Source organism: Ambystoma mexicanum, chromosome 9 (assembly GCF_040938575.1).
Source record: "Ambystoma mexicanum isolate Mex_15411 chromosome 9, UKY_AmexF1_1, whole genome shotgun sequence".
Lineage (NCBI taxonomy): Eukaryota > Metazoa > Chordata > Amphibia > Caudata > Ambystomatidae > Ambystoma > Ambystoma mexicanum.
Window position 1 is genome coordinate 60,575,110 of NC_090931.1, and position 19,968 is coordinate 60,595,077.

A 19,968-nucleotide genomic window follows, 5' to 3' on the forward strand; every position below is an offset into this window, starting at 1 on the left:
GGGTTTGTAGGGACATGCACCATTTTAAAGAAATTACATTTGAAAAGTTTAGGTTGAATAGGTAAACTAAGTTACCCAACCTGTAGGTCTAGTTGAAGTTAATAATTTGCAAGGCCTGGCTCCTCTCACTAATGTCTTATTTCAGCAGTGCGCAAAACTGCTGTGGTGTTGCTCATTTCATGTCTTGGGTACAAATAACCTCTTGTGAGGTTGTACTAACAATATTAGTACAAAATTGCTGATCAAATTAGCGTGTTTGCTAATCAAAATTAATTTAATTAGCAAACTCTGTTAGTCAATTTTTTAAAACTAATTTATGCCTTGATGTCAGGAAAGACCCGATCCATGAAACGTTGGAAAATTGCGGGGGCATTAGCGAGTCCAAAGGGCATGACCAAATATTCAAAATGGCCAAAGGGTGTTCTGAAGGCTAATGGATAATGTTAGAGACAGTTACTGGGAATTGCTGAGTTTCTTGGGAGTCTTCTAAGGAACTTGGTATGGTGGTAGGTGACAAACAATGGGTCATACAATGTTCTGAAACAAGGAGCCTGCTGCCCAATTGATGTAGGAGTTGTGTTTCTGCAGCCAGCGCATGCCTAGAACCATGGGATAGTGGGCAGATCTTATGATGTCAAATCTAATCCTCTCTTGGTGGTGGTTTATTGAAGGAAGAATCTCTTTGGTTTGGTGGGTTATGGGTCTTGAAGACAAGGGTCTCCCATCAATAGCCTCAACAGGCTGCATTGTCTCTCGTGGGGAACGTTATGAGAAACGAGGAGCCTGCTGCCCAATTGATGTAGGAGTTGTGTTTCTGCAGCCAGCGCATGCCTAGAACCATGGGATAGTGGGCAGATCTTATGATGTCAAATCTAATCCTCTCTTGGTGGTGGTTTATTGAAGGAAGAATCTTTTTGGTTTGGTGGGTTATGGGTCCTGAAGACAAGGGTCTTCCATCAATAGCCTCAACAGGCTGCATTGTCTCTCGTGGGGAACGTTATGACTAATGACCCAATCATGATCTATGAATATGCCCATGGCTCTGCAGTCCACTAAAGCCAGGATGGGGTAGGATTCTTTCTTAGAAGGTGACGGGAATGCCTGTAGAATCACAAGATTGTTCTGTCCTGGAGAGTTCAAGGAAGGAATTGGTGAGAAGCAGACATCTTTCTCCCGAAACTGTGCCCCACTTAGGACCGGGAGCTGGCGTTTCCCGAACGCTGAGGTGGAGCAAGGTGTTTATCAGAGGCACAGTACATGCACAGTCCGGTATGAATCAGACGCCTCCTTTCTTGTGGGGTAATGGGTCCTCTGAAGGCTCCTAGTTGCATGGGTTCTGGGTCAAAGATGCAGCAGGCTCTGGTCTGTATGGGTGGTCCGTAGCAGCCTTTTGGGATGTTGGCTTAGACTTCCTTTTCTCTGCCCTTCTTTCCTGGATCCGGAAATTGATTTGTAGGGAAAGGTCCATGAGAGCTTGGAAGGAGCTTGGGCGGGCTACCCTGGCTAACTCGTCCTTTATCTCTTCATTTAGGCCTCTTCGAAAGAGGGTGAAGCTGGCTTCTTGGGACCAATCTGCCTCTTTTACTAATTGTTTAAAGCGGGTCACATACGTGAGCATATCCTGGGACCCTTGTTGAAATTCAAGCAGTCTTTCTTGAGCACTGTAAACAAGCTCTGGGCAATCAAACATGGCCTTTAGGGCTTCCACGAACCCACCATAATCATCCAGGAGTGCGTTGCCCGTATTGACTAGGGGGGTTGCCCAGGTCAGGGCATTGCCCGTGAGATGTGATATCATGAATCCCACCTTTGCTCTTGGGGTGGAAAAGTAGTATGGCTTGAAGGTAAAATGTACCAAACATGAATCAAGGAAGGCACAGAGGGTTTTTGAAGAGCCATCGTATTTGTCCACTACTCCTCCCAACAAGACACTTTCTTTGGCTGCAGAGTCACGAGATAAGACTAGCTGCATTAATGCAGCGTTCTCTGCTTTAAGGTTCTGGACTTCAGTGGTTAGTTCCTGCTTACCTCGCATGAGGTCTTGAACCACGGCTTCCATCTTTGTATTGTTTTCGGGTTTAAGGCATCTCGATCTGTCACAAGTCTCTCCCCTTCGAACCTGTTTCTCTTTGCTTGCGACCTTCTTGGATGTGTTCTTTTGCACGGTCCGGGATTTGTAGAGGCCCGTGTGCAGGTCTTCGGATTCCAGCGTGAGGATTGCAAGTCCTACGCCAAGTAGCGTTCAAATATCCAGGACCGGGAACCAGGAAGGAAACAGTATCCTAACACGGAGGCCCGGAATGCCGTGACCCGAGCACAGGAGAAGTCCAGGAAGAAAAGCACAGAAGAGGGTAGTTCAAGGAAAGGGAATGGAAAATGGAGTGTAATCAAAGAAACAGGGAAATCGGGACTCGGAAGGAGGCCCCGAGCGAACTCCGGCAACACACGTCTGACTACACTAAGCGGTAGCATTGAAATGCGCAGAGCCGCGGGGGCGTGACTGTTTTGTAGGAAGTTGAACGTAGCGCGTAAAGGCTGGTAAGCTGCGTTTCGTATTCAACTGCCATGTTGGAAGGATCACGGAATTCAGTCATCTATGGATCAGGGACCACGATGTCCAGAACGGACGTAATCAGCGGTTCATGACAAGTAGTACACTTTGTACCACAGGAAGAAACTACCATTATCACTGCCTGTCTAAAAGATAAGCGTTTACTCCTTTTGATGTGTATACATGAATAGATGCAAAGAAATCATTATTACAAAAATATTTCCTCTTTCCACTTAAAAACACATTTTTAGTCGCTTATAAAATACTCGAATAGGGTATTGGACTTGCATTTGTATTCCCTAAAATAATTTCACTCCCAACTTTCAAAACGGGGTGTAAAATACTCCCAATTGCATCTATAGCACTGCCTGCGGTCCTCTAAACTGGAGCACACCATCCACTCACTGACCACCTTAGGGCTTTTTCTTCCACAAAGCACTACATTGTCTCCACCCCACCCTCTCTGCAAATCTGCCATCCATCTTGTTCTTTTCACCCAAAGATACAGATAACTGGGCCTCAAACCATTACTTATTAACTCTCTTGCACTGACCTCTGAAACCTTGACGGACCTTCCTCCGTATGGAAGATGTTGTCCCTGATGTTGTTGGTCTCCTTAACCCCCATAAACCTTTGTGGCTGCGGTGCACACTATCCCTGCACAAGAATCTACTTTGCCCTGATATACATTGAATGTCACCTACAGATCAGAGCATAAAAAGCTGTGGCGACCCATCAGAGCCATGGTCAACAGGGATTTGAAATTGCTGCGCTTGAAGTGCAGACAAGCTGAAGGAAAATGGCGTTCATCCTCTGCTTTCATTGATGGGGTACTACTTTGCTTTATTAATACGATCCACCATAAGGCCATCAGCGATGCTACGCGCAACTTCTTTACTAATCTGATTGAGAACGCGCTCAATCAGCCTAAAGACCTGTTCAATATTGAGCGCTTCCTGTCCTCTAGTCCCTTCTTCTCAGGACTCTACTCCTCCTCTACAGGAGTTTTGGGATTCCTTGGCCAATTTTTGTGTGAAGAAAATTGTGACTATTGTGAGATTGTACGGTCTGGGTTAAGGACAAATGAGCCTTTTTATGATTTCCTTCCTTTGACTCTACACGCACGTGGGCATATTTTCCTTCTTTCTCCCCTATGGATTTTCTCTGTGCAACAGAAGAAATGAAATCGGCATCACCTATTGGTGCTATCTCATCAAACATTTTCAAAGAGATCATGCCTTCTTTTTCTTTTAACGTTGCTTCATCTATCAATCACTCCTGCTCTCTGGGTGAGGTCCCGGTGTCGCTTAAACGCGCCCTGGTTATTCCTCTACTGAAGAATCCTTCTCTGGATCCGCTGATCGTGGCGTACCTTCGTCCCATATCTTTACTTCCTTTCCTGGTTAAACTTCTGCAGTCTCTAATATCTCTTTTGCTTAGTACGTTTTGTGAAGACTCCTGTCTTTTTGACACATTTCAGTCAGGATTCTGCCTGTTAAGAAGGATTTCTGAACTGTGTTCTGGAGGAGCAGAGGTTCAGAAGGCCAGCCTAGTTTCTTGGAACAGGGTAACCTCTGGACAAGCCCGACCAAACAGGGTAGCTATGGCAGGCGGTCAAGACTAAGTCTCAGGAGGGGTGAGGGTGACTGAATGAGCATACAAGGCAAGGACATTTACAAATCACTCCAGACAGGTGTTATATCAAAAATATAGACACATTTATTACAAGGCCTTTGTGACATAGACCATAGCAAAGTAACACTAAGTAAACCAATATATCACACTCAATACAATATATATACAAGACCAATGGGGTCTAAAGGGTTAAACGCACAAAATAAATTGACAACCTAGAGGGGAAGAAAACAGGCCGTGCAGGTAATCTTTAGATCCAGTTCCACATCAATAATACACCTAACTGAGAGGCAGTCGAAGCCCTACGAAGAGAGGAGCCTTGTACTCAATAGTACATGCACGCGCTTGTGCCAATGGGCAGTATAGGGTCTCTTCAAGGGTCTTTAGCAGCTCAGGAAGCTGCTTGAGGCGATGCAGAACAAGTTCCCTCTATTCAAGAAGGACCTCCACTTGAGGGCAAAGGCAGTTTGAGAGTGCGAGAGGGAGTCGCTATTTTGCAATAGCTGTGGAAAGGAAAGGGGGCCCTCGGGGGCCACTCATGTGTACAAATGGGCTCCTGCGCTAGGGGCCACCGTTTGGGGTAAGGACTACTCACCGGTCCCCGACGCAGGCAGACCCAAACTTCGCCAGTACAGTCCACTTCACTGGCAGGTTCGAATGCGGCAAAAAGGACGTCTTGGCACCTTGTAGTTCCGAAGATACAGTGGCGATATCTGGGAATGCCAAGTGTACGAAATTCGGTGTGAGGGTGCCTTGGACACAGAGCTAGCAGTATGCTAAGTTTCGAGGGCCTCCTTGAAACGATGGCGGAGACAGAGCAAAGATCCTGCGTAAACTGGTCAGCCGACTGGTTGGGCCAAGGTCACTTCCGAGAAGGCTTACTTTCGGGGTTTGATGAAGGTGCCCAGAATAGTTTGTCCCACTATTTCAATGGGTCGAAGCGTCTTCGCAGACCTTCTAGGACGACCAGATGCAGAGGGGTACCACGGGACGACAGCGGGCTCAGGGTGCCAAACCTTCCACGAGTCACAAGTGGTTACTCGGCTTCATGTTGCAGGATACTTGGCTCCTATCCTTTGTTTGGTGTGAACTCAGGAGATCGACCTGGTAGTGGTGTTTTCAGCCTCCTCTTATCCAAAGTTCCCTTCGCGCCAAAACGGAGAGGACCCAATGGGAGATCTGCTCACAAACGCACACTCCATACGTGGACCCATCGCGGACCATTGTGGTCCCAGGCATTTAGGGCATCCCAGACTCTCTGGCACCCATGATGTGTATTGGGATCAGACATCCCAGCCCACCTCCTGGAGGCACACACACAAGGCATGCAGAAGCCCGCGAAAGCATTGGGATTCGCGGGAAAGTGCATGACCAAATAAGGACTGACCCGGGTTGACTCGAACTGGGGAAGGTGAAGAGTCAAGATGGCCAAAGGACAGGACAAAGAACCTCGTGGCATGGCCATTTGGGAGCCAGGCCACCAATTTGTGCCAAACACGGTTAATGCAGTGGTTATGGCAGGAAATGGTTACAAATAATGCGAAAAGATAGCTTCCACCAGTCCTGTCCATGACACATCTGCACAGTTCATAAAAAGTCCAGCGAGGGTTTCTAGGGCCTTTTCGAAATGACCAGAGACCCAAGTGTGCTGTATGGTAAGATGCATTGCACGCTTGTAACATGTTGCACAAAAGTTTCAACATGAGGAAAGGACTAAGGGAAACAAACTCTCCCAGTACTGACTGTCTTAAGGGCATGTCAGTTTCCCCATTAAAAAGTGAGCGAAAGCTTTGAGGAGTGCAGCTGAAGGCTGTGCTTCTCTGGCAGAGTCAGTCAATGGTGTCTAAACAGCAGCAAAATGTTTGGGTGTTGACACATGGAGGGAAAATTGCATACAATTATGAAATCTTTCCTAATTATGAACTCTTTCCTAACACTCGACCCTCCCAGACTAAGGACATGGGGAACTAATCCACCCTGGATGAGTTTCTTGTTCAGGTCGGTTAATCATTCTGGACAACCCATCAGCATTGGTATGTTGGACACCTGGCCTATGCTCAATAGTGCAGTCAAAGCCTTGCAGACGTATGGACCACCTAAGCAACTTTGGATTCTCTTCCTTCATGTTCATTAGCCACTTTAAGTGCTTATGGTCAGTTTGCACAATGAAATGGGTCCCATAGAGGTAGGGCCTCAGCTTCCTTAGGGCCCACACAACCGAGAACCATTGTTTCTCTACTGTTGACCATCTGAGCTCACTGTCCTTAAGCTGGCGACTAATGAAGCCAATAGGGTGTTCCTTACCCTTCTCATCTACTTGTGATAATACAGCTCCTATCCCAGTGTCAGAGGCATCTGTCTGCACAATAAAAGGTCTTTGGTGGTCTGGAGCCGTGAGAACAGGGGCCTGGCACAAGGAGTCTTTTAAGCCATTAAAGGCCTTCTCACACTCTTCAGTCCAAGTTACCTTCTTGTGTTTCTTTGGAGTAGTGAGAGCAGTCAGAGGGGCAGCTATGGTACCGTAGTCTGCCATGAAATTTCTGTAGTACCCAGTGATCCTAAAAAGGCTCTCACTTGGGTCTGTGTAGTGGGGGTAGGCCAGTCTTGTACTGCTTGTACTTTACTGGGTAGAGGCTGCATCCTCCCTCCACCTACTTCATGTCCAAGGTAGACCACTGATCCTTGTCCAATCTGGCACTTACTGGCCATTATGGTCAAGTGGGCCTTCTGAAGAGCCTGTAACACAATCCCCAGGTGTTTCACATGGTCTTCCCAGGTGGCCCTGAAAACTGCTATATCATCCAGATATGCAAGACAGAATTCATCCAACCCATTCAACACATGATTCACAAGCCTCTGGAAAGTGGCAGGTGCATTCTTCAACCCAAAAGGCATTACCCCAAACTGGTAAAGACCCTCAGGAGTTGAGAAAGCTGTCTTCTCCTTGGCATGTTCTGCAAGGGCTATTTGCCAATAGCCTGGAGTGAGGTCAAACGTGCAGAAGTACTTGGAGGCACCCAGAGTATCCACCAGCTCATCTGTTCTAGGCAAGGTGTGTGCATCTGTCTTCGTGACAGCGTTCAGAGCCCTGTAATCCACACCGAACCTCTATTCAGAAGTACCTGCCTTTGGAACCAAAGCCACTGGGCTGGACCAAGGACTTCTGGAGGGTTCAATCACCCCAAGATCCAACATTTTGTTGACCTCTATCTTAATGTAAGACCTTACTTTGTCTGACATTCTGTATCCCTACTTGGTATTTACACTGTCTCCTGCGTCTGTTATGTTTGCACCAAGGCGCCAAACCTGGAGACTGAAAACAAGGGGGAAAATTGCCTAAGCAAACTTTTCACCTCAGCCTGTTGATCAGAAGTCGGGTAAGGGGCCACTCGGACACCCTCAATGGAGCTTTCGGAAGGACTGCTTTGGAACAGGTCAGGGAGAGGTTCAGACTCCCCTTCCTCAACATCTGAGGCCAGCAGCAGTGCAGCGATTTCAACTCTTGGGATGAAAGCCTTCAGTCTATTTACATGGAATACTTTTGGAGCCTGTCCAGGCCTTCGAAGGTCCACCAAATAGTTTACCTCACCCAGTGACTCCACCACTGTGTAAGGGCCTGACCATTTGTCCTGTAAAGCCCTAGGCCTTATAGGATTCCTGATCAGGACTTGGTGACCAGGTGTGAAATTGACGAGGGAAGATTTCTGGTCATGCCAATGTTTCACCAGTGCTTGTTTGTTTGTTTGTTTGTTATGCGCACCGACCCTGAGGTAGCAGGGCGCAAGAGACCAGGAAGTTTACAGCTTGGTTACAGAAGTTACAAGTTACAGAACACGCAAGTTACAGAGTAAACAGTTTTTTTTTGGCTCTACAGGTGAGACAAGTACAAGTGCAGATAGAGCGCCACCAAACAGTCAAATCAGTGGCAAACAAAATAGCAAGTCAGGTAGAGTACAAGTGGAGGTGCGAGAGGTAGAGTGCCATTTATGTTGCATTCTCGGTGAGCCATTTTATGGTGTTCTTTCTGAAGTTGTTGAATGTTTGGTCGGATCTAAGTGCAAGAGGTAGGGCGTTCCATAACTGAGCTGCCTTGACTGGGAAGCTGGATCCTCCAATAGTGGTAAATTTAAATCTGGGCTCTAGGAGGCAGTTAGGGCTGACTGTCCTTGTAGGTCTGGAGGGATTTTTCCTATTGAAGCGTTCTGAAAGGTAGCTGGGGGCTTTGTTATTTAAACATTTGTGGATGATGGAGGCAGATTTAAGGTTGATTTTTTTTTTTAAGTAGAAAGCCATTTGTGTTTACGTCTTATTTCTGAGATATGTGCTCTTCTAGGGATGCTTAAGGCCGCTCTAAGTGCATTATTTTGGAGCACTTGAATTCTATTGATGATTTGTTTGGTTGTCCCTATGTAAAGGGCGTTACAATAATCTAATTTTGATAAGATGAGGGCTCTGGCTAGGATAAAACAACTGTCATCTGATAAGAAATGTTTCCCAGTGCGTATTAATTTACATGTATAGGCCATGGATGAGGCCAGTGAGTTCATCTGTTTGGTTAAGGATAGTGTTGCATCAAGGTAGAAACCTAAGGTTTTTACTTCTCTGGCGACCTTAATAGTGTTGCCATCGATGATGAAGGCTGAGTAGTTTTGGTTGAGTTTGGAGATGCGGGCTGCAGTGCCCAGGATGAGAAGCTCTGTTTTGTCATCGTTCAAGCATAGGCCATGGTTGGCCATCCATGCTTGAACGATGCTATAGACTCTGTTCACCAGAGCCAAGTACTTCAACATAATCCCCAGTAAGTGGTAGGAGAATCTGGGTATCGTCTGCGTAGTTGGTATAGGTGACACCCAGATTATTGAGATCGTCGAAGAGTGGCTTGGTGAAGATGTTATAGAAGGCTTGCCCTGCCTTCAACATTTCACTAGCCAGACCCAGCAGGAGTACCATCCTTTTTTTGAGCCCTAGCACATAGTCCACTACGTTGGTAGTAATGGGGGGGAGTGGGCATCTCCCATCCCTCCTTGACTATGGCTAAGGGTCCCCTTACAGGGTGACCAAACAGAAGTTCAAAGGGGCTGAAGCCAACACCCTCTTGTGGTACTTTTCTGTAGGCAAACAGTAAGCATGGTAATAGAAGATCCCATTTTCTTCTTTTGAGGTTCTTCCAGAGCCCCAATCATGCTTTTCAAGGTCCTGTTAAACCTTTCCACCAGACCATTGGTCTGTGGGTGGTATGCGGATGAAAACGTATAGGTGACGCCACATTCCTTCCACATGGCCTGCATATACTTGGACATAAAGTTGCTGCCTCTGTCAACAACTTCTTTAGGGAAGCCAACCCTAGTAAATATGGCAAGCAAAGCTTTTGCAAGTGACTTGGCAGTCACAGTTTTCAATGGGATGGCCTCAGGATACCTGGTGGCATGGTCGACGAGCACCAGGATAAACATATTGCCTGATGATGTTTGGGGATCAAGGGGACCAACAATGTCAATCCCTACCCTCTCAAATGGTACTCCCACAACTGGGAGTGGTACCAATGGAGCTTGGATTGTTGAGTCACTCTTACCAGATAACTGACAGGAGGCACAACTCCTGCAGTGACTTTCTACTTGCACACCCATCTTGGGCCAGTAGAAGTGCATGGATAACCTTTGCTTGGTTCTCTTGATTCCAAGGTGACCAGCAAGGGGCACTTCATGTGCCAGCTGCAGGAGGAAGGGTCTTACAGCAAGGGGAACCACCAACCTCCTATGTTCTCCTTCTATAGACTCCGTAGGCTCACTATACAGGAGCCCACCTTCCCAATAAATCCTGTGCTTCCGTGGAGGTTCACCCTCAAGCTGGGAGCAGGCCTGTCTCCTTAGGCCTTCCAGAGATGGGCACTCACATTGGCCCTTACTAAAGTCTTCCCTGTCAGGACCACCTTCTATTAACAAATCCTTTAGTTCAGGATGGTCATTGGGGTCAAATATTTCAGGTATCACCACCTCCTCGTCAGGTCCTGGTGATTAACCAACTACCTCCACCTCAGTGTTAGGTGAGTTAGGGGGAATATTCTCTTTCCCTCTTTTTGATTTCCTTACTCCTTTTTTAGCCTTGGGTTTCCGCTTTGGCTGGGGCATGGCATTGGTCTTCGCCAGTGCTGCCCTGGTTTGAGACCTTGTGCAGGGTCTGCCAGCTGTATCTCCCACAAGCCTTAGAGATCTGAGATAATTTCCCAGCAAGACCTTTCCCGTGACACTCCCCTGGATGCTCACTGGAATCCTGACTGCTTTACCATTTTATAGTAAGATTTACAGGTATTACTGGGAACATGAGAGGTGGGCCATCCGCCAACTTAGTGGGCACCAGAGGAGCTCTGGCAACTTCCTCTGGGTTTACCAAGGTAGAATCCACTACAGTTTGACTACACCCACTATCCCTAAGAGCTGGAGTATCTACTCCATTGATCAACCAGCACACTGTCTTTAAAGTAGTGCTTGGTATTATCTGGAATCCTAGCTTAAGCTTCTGAGACTTAAGGCTCCCAGGGAAACTAAAAGGATCTCAGCTTCTATCGCACTGGGGAAGGAGTCTGAGGTGACGGATGCCCCTGTAATCTCGTCTTCCTCATAGCGGGAGAAGGCGAGATTAGCAGAGTGGACCCCCAAGGTTTTGACCTTATATCCGGGAATACCACTTCACATGGTCAGTGACTCCACAAGCAAAACAAGATCCACTGGGTCTGTTTACATAGGGAGGCTTACTATAACCAGAGTTCTGTTTTGGAGGCTGACCTCCACAAACGTGTGAGTTCTCTTGTGTCTTACCCTTATTTTTCTTTTTGTGGCCCTTATGGGAGGAAGATTTATCAGATTCCCCACCCTCCTTATCTTTGGACTTTCTCCCTTCCTCCTGCTTACCAGGATGAGTCTTGTCCTTATGGGACACTCTGTGACACCCATAAAAATCTGCTGCTATGGCAAGCTTCTTAGGATCTATCTCCTCTGAATCTGCCAAATGCTTAAGCTCAGGGGAAGAAGATGCAAAAATATGTTCCAGCATGACAAGGCATATCATACCTTCAAAGGTAGAGTCCTTATAACCTTCAACCCAGCCAGTCAAGTTCTTTAAGGATTCAGTTACATAAGATACCCAAGTATCACCACCTTTCTTTTTGTACTCTCTGAATCTCTTTAGGTATTGGGCAGGAGTCTTTCCAATCTTTAAGATGAGTTTGCTTCAACATTGCAAAATCTGCTCTCTCAGCTTTTGACATTTTCATAACGGCACTACAGCCAGAATGGGGCAGTCTGCTAAGTAACCAGGCAATTTTATCAGCATTGTCAACTTGTTGAACTTCACATGCATACTCAAAGGTATTCAGCCAGTCCATAATGTCATTCTTTTCCTCATACATACTCACTATCATGAGATAAGTAGTTCATTGCGCAATGCATTGCTATACACACACCATTGTATTACAGACTTCCATGAACCAACTCATGTGGACACGTAGCCATTGTCTGCACCATGCCCCATAGAAGTGTAATCTTGAAAATCTTCCCATGTTACATAGCAAAATTATGAATGCTTTCGTTTTAGAGTTTTGTGTACTGTGAAACATGTAAGAGGTAGCTACCATTGCCTTAATAACTACATAATTGCACTACTGCACAGAAAACAGACAACACAATGCATACAAATATGAGCATATACATAGAAATTACATTAAGCAAACAAGGAGCAGTATTACAAGAAAGTGTTCATAACATAACTGATTACCTTCATGCACAGAAATGATTGCTGTGTTTTACGCTTTCTTCTTCTCCTATATGTATATGTATCATATGGTGTGAGTGAACCCTGAGGAAAGTAGAGCAAGAACATATAGGAAGGGTGCCATACTCAAAGATAGAACCTTTTGAATTATTACTTCCTGACTGTTAATGAAGAAAAGCACCTGGCCTACTTATGTCGGTGAACAAAAAAGGGGCAGCCACACATGTGATGTCATCAATGAGATTTGTGATGGCATCTTTGATGTCATGGGTGTTAGTCCTTGCAGTGCACACTGGTGGCGAGAGTTATGGTTGTTTAGCTCACCATAACTCATAAGTACCGAATTACGGGGTTTTGGGGGTTTAACCTGTAACCATAACGTCCCTGTAACGTTTTTGTTATATATAGTAGTGCCCTGTCTCTGGGTTAGGTGCCCTCTATAAATGTCAAAATAAATAATAATTAAAATGTTCCATATTTTTTTCGGTATTTTGGGTTAAGGTAAAACTTACCAGAACTGTCTTATTCTCTGTAAAATGACTGTTCACCGCTTGAATGTCAAACTCTAGGCATTGCTATCATAAGACCGCACTTTAAGCAAAAGTACAGCGTTGTTGCCCTAGCTTTCCCAGAGGTGAAGGACAGAGTTCACACCCGAAAGGGAAGAGTATCTGGGATCATGGGGCTTAAGGAAGCGTATGCTTGAAGAGATGACATGGGTGTTCACCTAAAATGTTTCCTTCAACATAATCGTGACTGGCCAAAATAGCCAAATGGAAGACACCTGTTGTCTGGTAGGCCTTAGCTCTCTTCGATGGTGACCAAAAAGTTAAAGACTGCTGCTACTTGTGATGAACATGGGAACATTGCCCTGTTCCAGATGGCCAGTCCACACGATCTTGGCTGCCTCCTCTATAGGTAGAGGGGGCCCATGAATCCTGATGAAGGTAAGAGTTGATGCCTTAAGCCCTGCAACATTCTAGTGAGACCCAAACCTCTTCAGGCCACTGAGTGTACAGAGCCCTCCAGAACCAGTGGCTATGGTTCCTCTGCAGGACTCAAAATAATGATCAGGAGCTAAAACCAACTCCTGAGTGTCGGGCATTACCCAGTAGGAAGGAGATACCGCTGGAGAAGCAGGAGTGAGTACACAGCGCACCTGAATTATAATTGTTTTTTTATAATGCGCTTAATACCAGCAAGTGGTTTCGAAGCACGGGATCTGGATTCAAACCTGTTGCCCTGCGTTGTCTTGCTTCCAAGACAAATGTGTTGCCCCTAAGCTATCCTTCCTCCCCAAATATGATATATCTTTATTTAGGCAAAAGCAACAAAAGCACACAATAAAAATAGCACTTAAAATTGCACATTAGTATAAAACATAAATTGTTGTTATTTGAACAAGTGTTTCAGATCTCTGCTGCATAACATTTAGAGGGAGCAGTGTGTTCTACAGTTGAGTGCACTAGAGTAACCTTTTGTGGCCCATTGTCTACGTTCGGTGAGGTCAATAAACAATCTTTTAGAGTAAGTGATCAAAACATAAGCCGCCTGGCAACTGGACATAAGTGAGGGAAGGTTAGAACGAGGAATTTTTGTTTCAATGATATCTGGTTTCTCGCAAGTTGCCTGCTATATTCCCATTAGAAGCACATAGACTGGTCTGTAATATGAATGTTTCAGGCAACATAAGTACATTAATACATGCAGTCTTGTCACATGATAAAGTCTACATACTGTATTGTATTTGGTTATTTATATAGCGCTCTTTCCTCACTTGTGTGGCCTCAATGCACATTTTCCTGGTTGGAACGCTTTCGGTCACCGTAGTCAATATGGTAGAAACTTCTAAGGTGTTTAGTTTAAGAGATGCATGTGTGCATGTTGCTGTTCTAAGGCTTGGGTGGCTGGCAAGTCTCGACTGAGCAGCCCCAAGAGAGGTCAGACACATGGGTGGTTGCTGTTGAGGGATTGAGATAGATTCCTATTGTTGAGAGTCTATGTGAGGCCAGCTGTACCAGGTTCCCATCGGGTGGTAGTCGCTGTATGCAAGTGGCAGAGGTGTTGAGGTACGTAAGGTGTTTCAGTCTGGACCGCTGTGTGAGATGCTAGACCGGATGTGCTTAGCAGTATTCTATTGTGCATGGATGCCTGGCCGTGCCTGCGACCTGTGTCCACGCTAGTGGTGTGAGCCTGTTGGCACAACCCACTGAGACACATTTGTTGTAAATTACTGATGTAAATACTCTGAAAAAGTTGCATTAAAAACAACTAGCCTGTTATCACTAGCTAGTGTTAATTTGTAAATGATTGATGAAAAATTTCATGCAATTATATTGCATATTTAAAATGCGTACGGGCTAACATAGAAACTCAAACCCCTACTCTTCAATTACAGACCGGTCGGTGAATACTGGTCCCTATGTAGCCTTGCAGCCACTGACCTCCATAACTAGTCAGAAACCCAGTTAGTAGAAACTAATAAAAAGGGTTAGAGCGATCCAAATGATACTATTCTCCGATTCCAAAGAAAAATCTTATACCAATGGGCCTAGGCTTCACAGTTTAGCAGGTATCACCCGATGTTAACCAAATTTGTAGGCTATACCTAGGTTTGAGAATCCTGTATAGTGGGAGAGAGGCCTAGGTTTCACAAGGCCGTAGCTTAGAGCATACAATACAGTGAGTTTCTGCAATGTTGCAGTCATCAATGGTTTATTATACCTAGTTTGGGAGTACATCTGTAGTGGGAGACTGCTGGTATGGAGAATTCCCCGAGTGAGGGATGCAGGTTAGTTATTGCAGTGAATCCTTAGTGAGGCGCGGGTGCTACCCTGTACTACTTATCTCCATTATTTGTGTTCTCTCATGTGGACCGGCGGGCGTGGTGCGCAGTGAGTATTTTGTGGGTGTGCCACAGCGAAAGCTGCTGGTTAACTTGGAGTGCTTGTCGGGTGGGAGTGTTGTTGTGGGTGGGTTGGTATTGTTTCAGCTGTGCCACAACAAAAGCTGCTGCCTTACCTGGAGTATATATATGAAATGTATGCAAGTGGTATAGGTGCATTTTATGCAAACGTTGAATAAAAATAACTCCTCATCCTTCTAATGGTTACAGCTGTGGTGCTCGCAGGGGGCAAAATGGAAATAAGGCAAGTTACTGCCTGCTGCAGCCCATTTATCTTCAGTCCTTGGGGCTGAAACTGCATTAAATCACAAGTGACGATTTAAATCTCTGCCTGTGCATAAATACCTCAGTAGAGTAATGATGGTTGGAGAAGACCCTTGCAACCTTTCTCTGTGCATTATCTTGGTGGAGTAATGGATAAGGGTGACCCTTAACACTCAGGGAAGCAACAGCATTCCTCATAGATGTGCAGATAGCTTTTATAACCGTTATACTGTTTACATCATTGCTGCTTGTGCCATTGCTCAATACACCCAGCACTCCACGTGTAAAACTGAGTTATGGGCTGAACGTTCCAGCACAAGATTACCTTTGTGGGTGTGGTCTAGGCTATTGGTCATGGCAGGTTGCGTTTATGGGCATAGGGATATTTTGAGATTTGTGGGTTATAGATATAGATTTCTTGCTGTCATTTGAGGTGCTGTTTCATAGAAAGTCCAACCTTGTATTTCAAATCTAATTCATGTAAACCTTACTTATACACGTAACGTATGCATTGTGTGGCATACTTTGCAATTGGTTCTGCTTGTAGTGCTGAGCTTGCAGCTGAATATCGTCAAAGACACATGATGAATCCAGCAGGGCTGCCATTTACCTACTATGCAATGGGCAGCTTCAATAAAGATAGCTGAACGGATACCACATACCTTTCTTTTTTTATAGCTGTGAAACAGTGTGCACCTTTTGCACACAGGTTTTCTTCTCATGCTTCTATGGCTTTGGGTAGCCTTTCACGGGTGTCTTGATGCACTTCCTCATTTAGGTTTACTCTGCCATTTTAAGTTCTGCATCATCTGTTTATGCTTGCCCCTTTTGGAAGGCGGCAGACCTCTTGAAATCTGGGAGGGAAAAATAGTGCTTCTGAACATAGTTTGTACTTGTGGGCACTATGGCGGATCAGGAGGATGCAAACTCTTGAAGGGAATTACTTTATTAAATGGTAAGGTTAAAACCTGACTATCCCTATCGCTATGGGGTGTTCCCTACCTACTTTACTAAGGTGCTCGTTGGTTGTTTTGAAATGAGCCCATTGCCCAAAAATGAATGCTATCTGACCCTACAGTAAGTTTAACCAAAAAAAGTATACGACCAGGAGATAGTCTCCCTTAACCTGACAAGTGCTTCATATACTGTTGTCTTTAGTATTTTAAACTCCAGTTCAATACGTGATTTTAAAATCATCTTTTGTGACTCCTTGTATTATGTGACGAATTGCGGGATTCAGTCACTTCTCACAAGGGGGGAGCCTTTTGCTCTGAGGCTAGGGAGGTGAGCCCGATATGTGATAACTTCCCTAGGGGTAGAGGCAAGGGGGACCTCACAGCAAGAGACTCCCCTCTTGGGACAAGGACGTCCGTTCCGATGAGGAGCTCCCTAAATCACTCATCTATTATCCATCACTAATAACTCCTACCCAAAGAAGACTAGAAGAACAAGCTGATGTTTTGTTGTCATATAGAAAGTCGGAAGTTCATATGAAAGTATTGTTTTAATACTGAGAAGATCATGCGAGTAATACAGGACTTTGTTCCTCTGCCGGGGAAGACCAGAATTGCATCATAAATCAAGGAGGAGTCGTCCTGAATTAGAGAGAAGCCTGGGAGTTTCAAGTCTGCTGTGTGAGGAGAGCTGAAGGAGACCGAGACGTACAACTCCTGAGATCGGAGGGAAGCCAGCGTGGAAGCACTAAACAGGGAAGACCCAAAGTGAGAGGAACCGAGGGAGGAAAACCTTGGACATCTGACCGAGATGGTGGTGTGACTGAGAGTCAGTGGACTGGGGAGCCCAACAACAACGCTGAACGGGTACAACAAAGGAGAGGGACAGTGGAAAGCAAGAAGCCAACCTGACAAACCGAAGAAAGGTTTCCCGCCTCTGGACTCTGACCCTGGGAGAAAAAGGTAACTGAGAAAGCGGGAGACCCGGGAGGGATACCGTGAATAACGAAGGAAAGCATCATACTTGTCCCATTGAGGACCTTATAGTAATGTTACAGAGGAAGAGTGAGAATGTGTATACTCGTCTCAGTAAAGTCAGAATCACGAGAAAGATAAATAGCCTTTTTGATACTCGTCCAAATAAAGATGGAATAATGGAGAAATGCAAAAATAATGACTGGAACATTCATACATAGATGATGTCATCTACTTCTGCTCTTATGACTGTACCTGTAACTGATAATATGCTGTAACTAACGCTGTGTACCCCTGGGTTTGGGCATTCAAAAAATGCCATAAATAAATAAATACTTGTCCCAGTAAAAACCAAGAAGTGGAGAAAAGAGTCAATTATTACTGGAACATTTCATACTCGTCCCAGTAAAACCCAAAAGGTGGAGTAAAGAGAGAAATATTACAGGAACCCTTCTGCTCGTCCTAGTAAATATCAAGTGGTGAGAGGAGTGAGCAACATTTTGGCTATATTTCTAACGTGCCCAGCCAAGATGAAGAATTAGTAATTTAGGGAGAACTGGCGACATCGAGTAGAGAAAAGTGACAAGATAAATAAACAAGGAAAGGGAAAAGAATAACGCAAGGGGAAACCAAAGTGTCAAGAACATGGTAGAGGAAGTGAAGAGCCCAATAACAGAACTATATGAACTGATCAAAGTAGTTGTCAAGAACTACGTGCCACAAAGTTACTAAAAGAAACTTCCTGGAAAGTGGACCGTGGGAGAAGTCATTCCCCTGGGCCTTGATAGTGGCAGGGACAGGTTGGATTAGTTTTGGACTGAGGACTGATCCTCATTTTGGACTCAGATGACTGTCAAGCACCCTATTTAGTTTTTTGTTTGCTAGGGAACCCCATAGCATAGGGAACGCTTGGGAGTTTCTACCTTTTTGGTCTAATAAAGTTCCTAAATGACTAATCCGAGTCCTTTTCCTACTTCTGACCCGCCATATTACCTTATACAACTCTCGCAAAAAGGCTCCTGCTGCTCTTTCTTTGATAAAATAACTTTCCTTGAGCCTGATTGGTTCCTTATGTTAATCTTGAAAGGGTATTCCTATTCAGGCAAACTAAGTCTCTATGGGTTTCGTATGTCTCTTTTCTGTACATTTCCTCTCTCTCCTCTGTATTTTCTTGCCAGTTATTTGTGAAGGCTTCTTGGGTCTTCTGCTCCTTGTCTTCATGGGTGTTATTTTATGGGGCGGGCACAGGTGTTTGTCCCCCCCCCCCACCCTACAACTTTTGTGGCACTCCATTTTGTGCCACTCATTTGGCAGGGGCTTCTTTTATTTGGATTTCATGTCTCCACCAACATTTTCACCAAAGTTACTCCACTGCTGGTCTACTCTATTTTTTCTATACCACTCATTCACTTCAGACACAGGGTTAAACTTCCCATCTTTGTTGGCCCATACTGTACTTTCTCATAAATTGTTTATCCTAAGTGCTTCCCAACCTTTCTCACTCTCCTTGAAGTGTTTCAATATCTCTTACAGTTCTTTCTCTCCCTTTTTAGAATTGGTTATTATTCGGTCTTTTAGGCAGTTCACATTTATCAACAATTCCTTTTCTCTTTCACATCTATTGGTTTCCCTTAAAAGGTGGGTTATGCTTCTCTATCCTACACCCAGGCAGTTAAAGTTGGTCAGATTTACTTTCTCCCTTTTTTCGTGTCTACTGGGACGAGTTTGTGTTTTTATAATGGTTCCCGTTCCTCCCTGGTTCCCTTTTACCTTCTCGTTCGGGTGGGAATGTCTTGGAGTGGCTTATGGTTTGGGTCTCTAAAGGCGTTCTCTTCTTCGGTCATCTCCTTGACAGCTTCTTTGGATGATGCTGCTCATCCTCTCTCTCAACTTTGGTATTCCCCACTGGGGAACCACATCTGCTGTAGCGGTCTCGACGTCGATGCCTGGGTAGGAGCCTGCGCACCACTATAGTCTTGTGGTCCCACCAACACCACTGCTCTGGTTCTGCTCGGGTCAGAGTCTCGTCTTCTTCAGTCTTCATGCAGCTCAGGTTTTGGTGTCCGGCTTCCAGCAACTTTGGACTTTGCAGGCTTCTCGCTCGTCCACGGCTCTGCCTCCAGATAGCATAACATTACCAGGCGCCCTCCCCTGCTTCTCCATGGGATCCTCTCTCTTCGTTTGTTCATCCATAAGAGTTAACAAACACATCCCTTTAAGTCGACTTGTCTCGGTGGATCTAGGCTTTTCACTTAGAGCCAGCTGCTCTTTTCGCATGTGGATAGCCTATTTTCTCTTGTTCCTCCTTCATGTCTGGATAATTGGAAGTATTGGATATGGGAGACCGTCCCATATATGCCACTGTGTGGCTCGGCTTAGGGAGTGCCTCACAGGAATGGGAGTCCTTGTCCCCAAAGGTGATGTCCCACTTGCCTCGACCCTCAGGGAGTGTGTTGTGGAGCAGGCTAACCTCCATAGCACCACAGGCAGGGGCTCCTCCTTGGGTAGAAGTGACGAGTGCCCTCGTTTTGTCACAGAACTCTGTGCTTGGCTTAAGCATAGTCATGCATTTAATATTGTAAAATGACGCATCATTTTTAACTTTTACTTTGCTGGAGGGGAAACCCTTCAAAGGTTTTTAAAAAAGCACGTCCTATTTAATTGAACATTAGTGACTGCTTAACAGTGTATGTATATGCTAATTAGAAAGAACTCCAATGATAATTGGTAGTTTCTCCAATAAAACCAATGAGCTTCTGGCTGTTTTCCATATTAAATAGCATTTTGGGGAAAATAGGAATGACCAAAGAGCTTCTTATCAGTGATGTATTTGTGAGAGTTGTATGACTGAATCGCTAAATACCTAATTTACACTGGGTTTGGTACTCGTTTCCTTTTTTAAAAAAAAATCTTTTTTT

The 19,968-nt window shown here is 45.1% G+C and overlaps 1 protein-coding gene across 2 annotated transcripts in view; it reads left to right on the forward strand.

Moving 5' to 3' along the window:
* The window catches only part of NFRKB (nuclear factor related to kappaB binding protein), a 423,246-nt gene that overhangs the window by 7,154 nt on the left and 396,124 nt on the right, over window positions 1-19,968 (forward strand). The window lies entirely within an intron of this gene.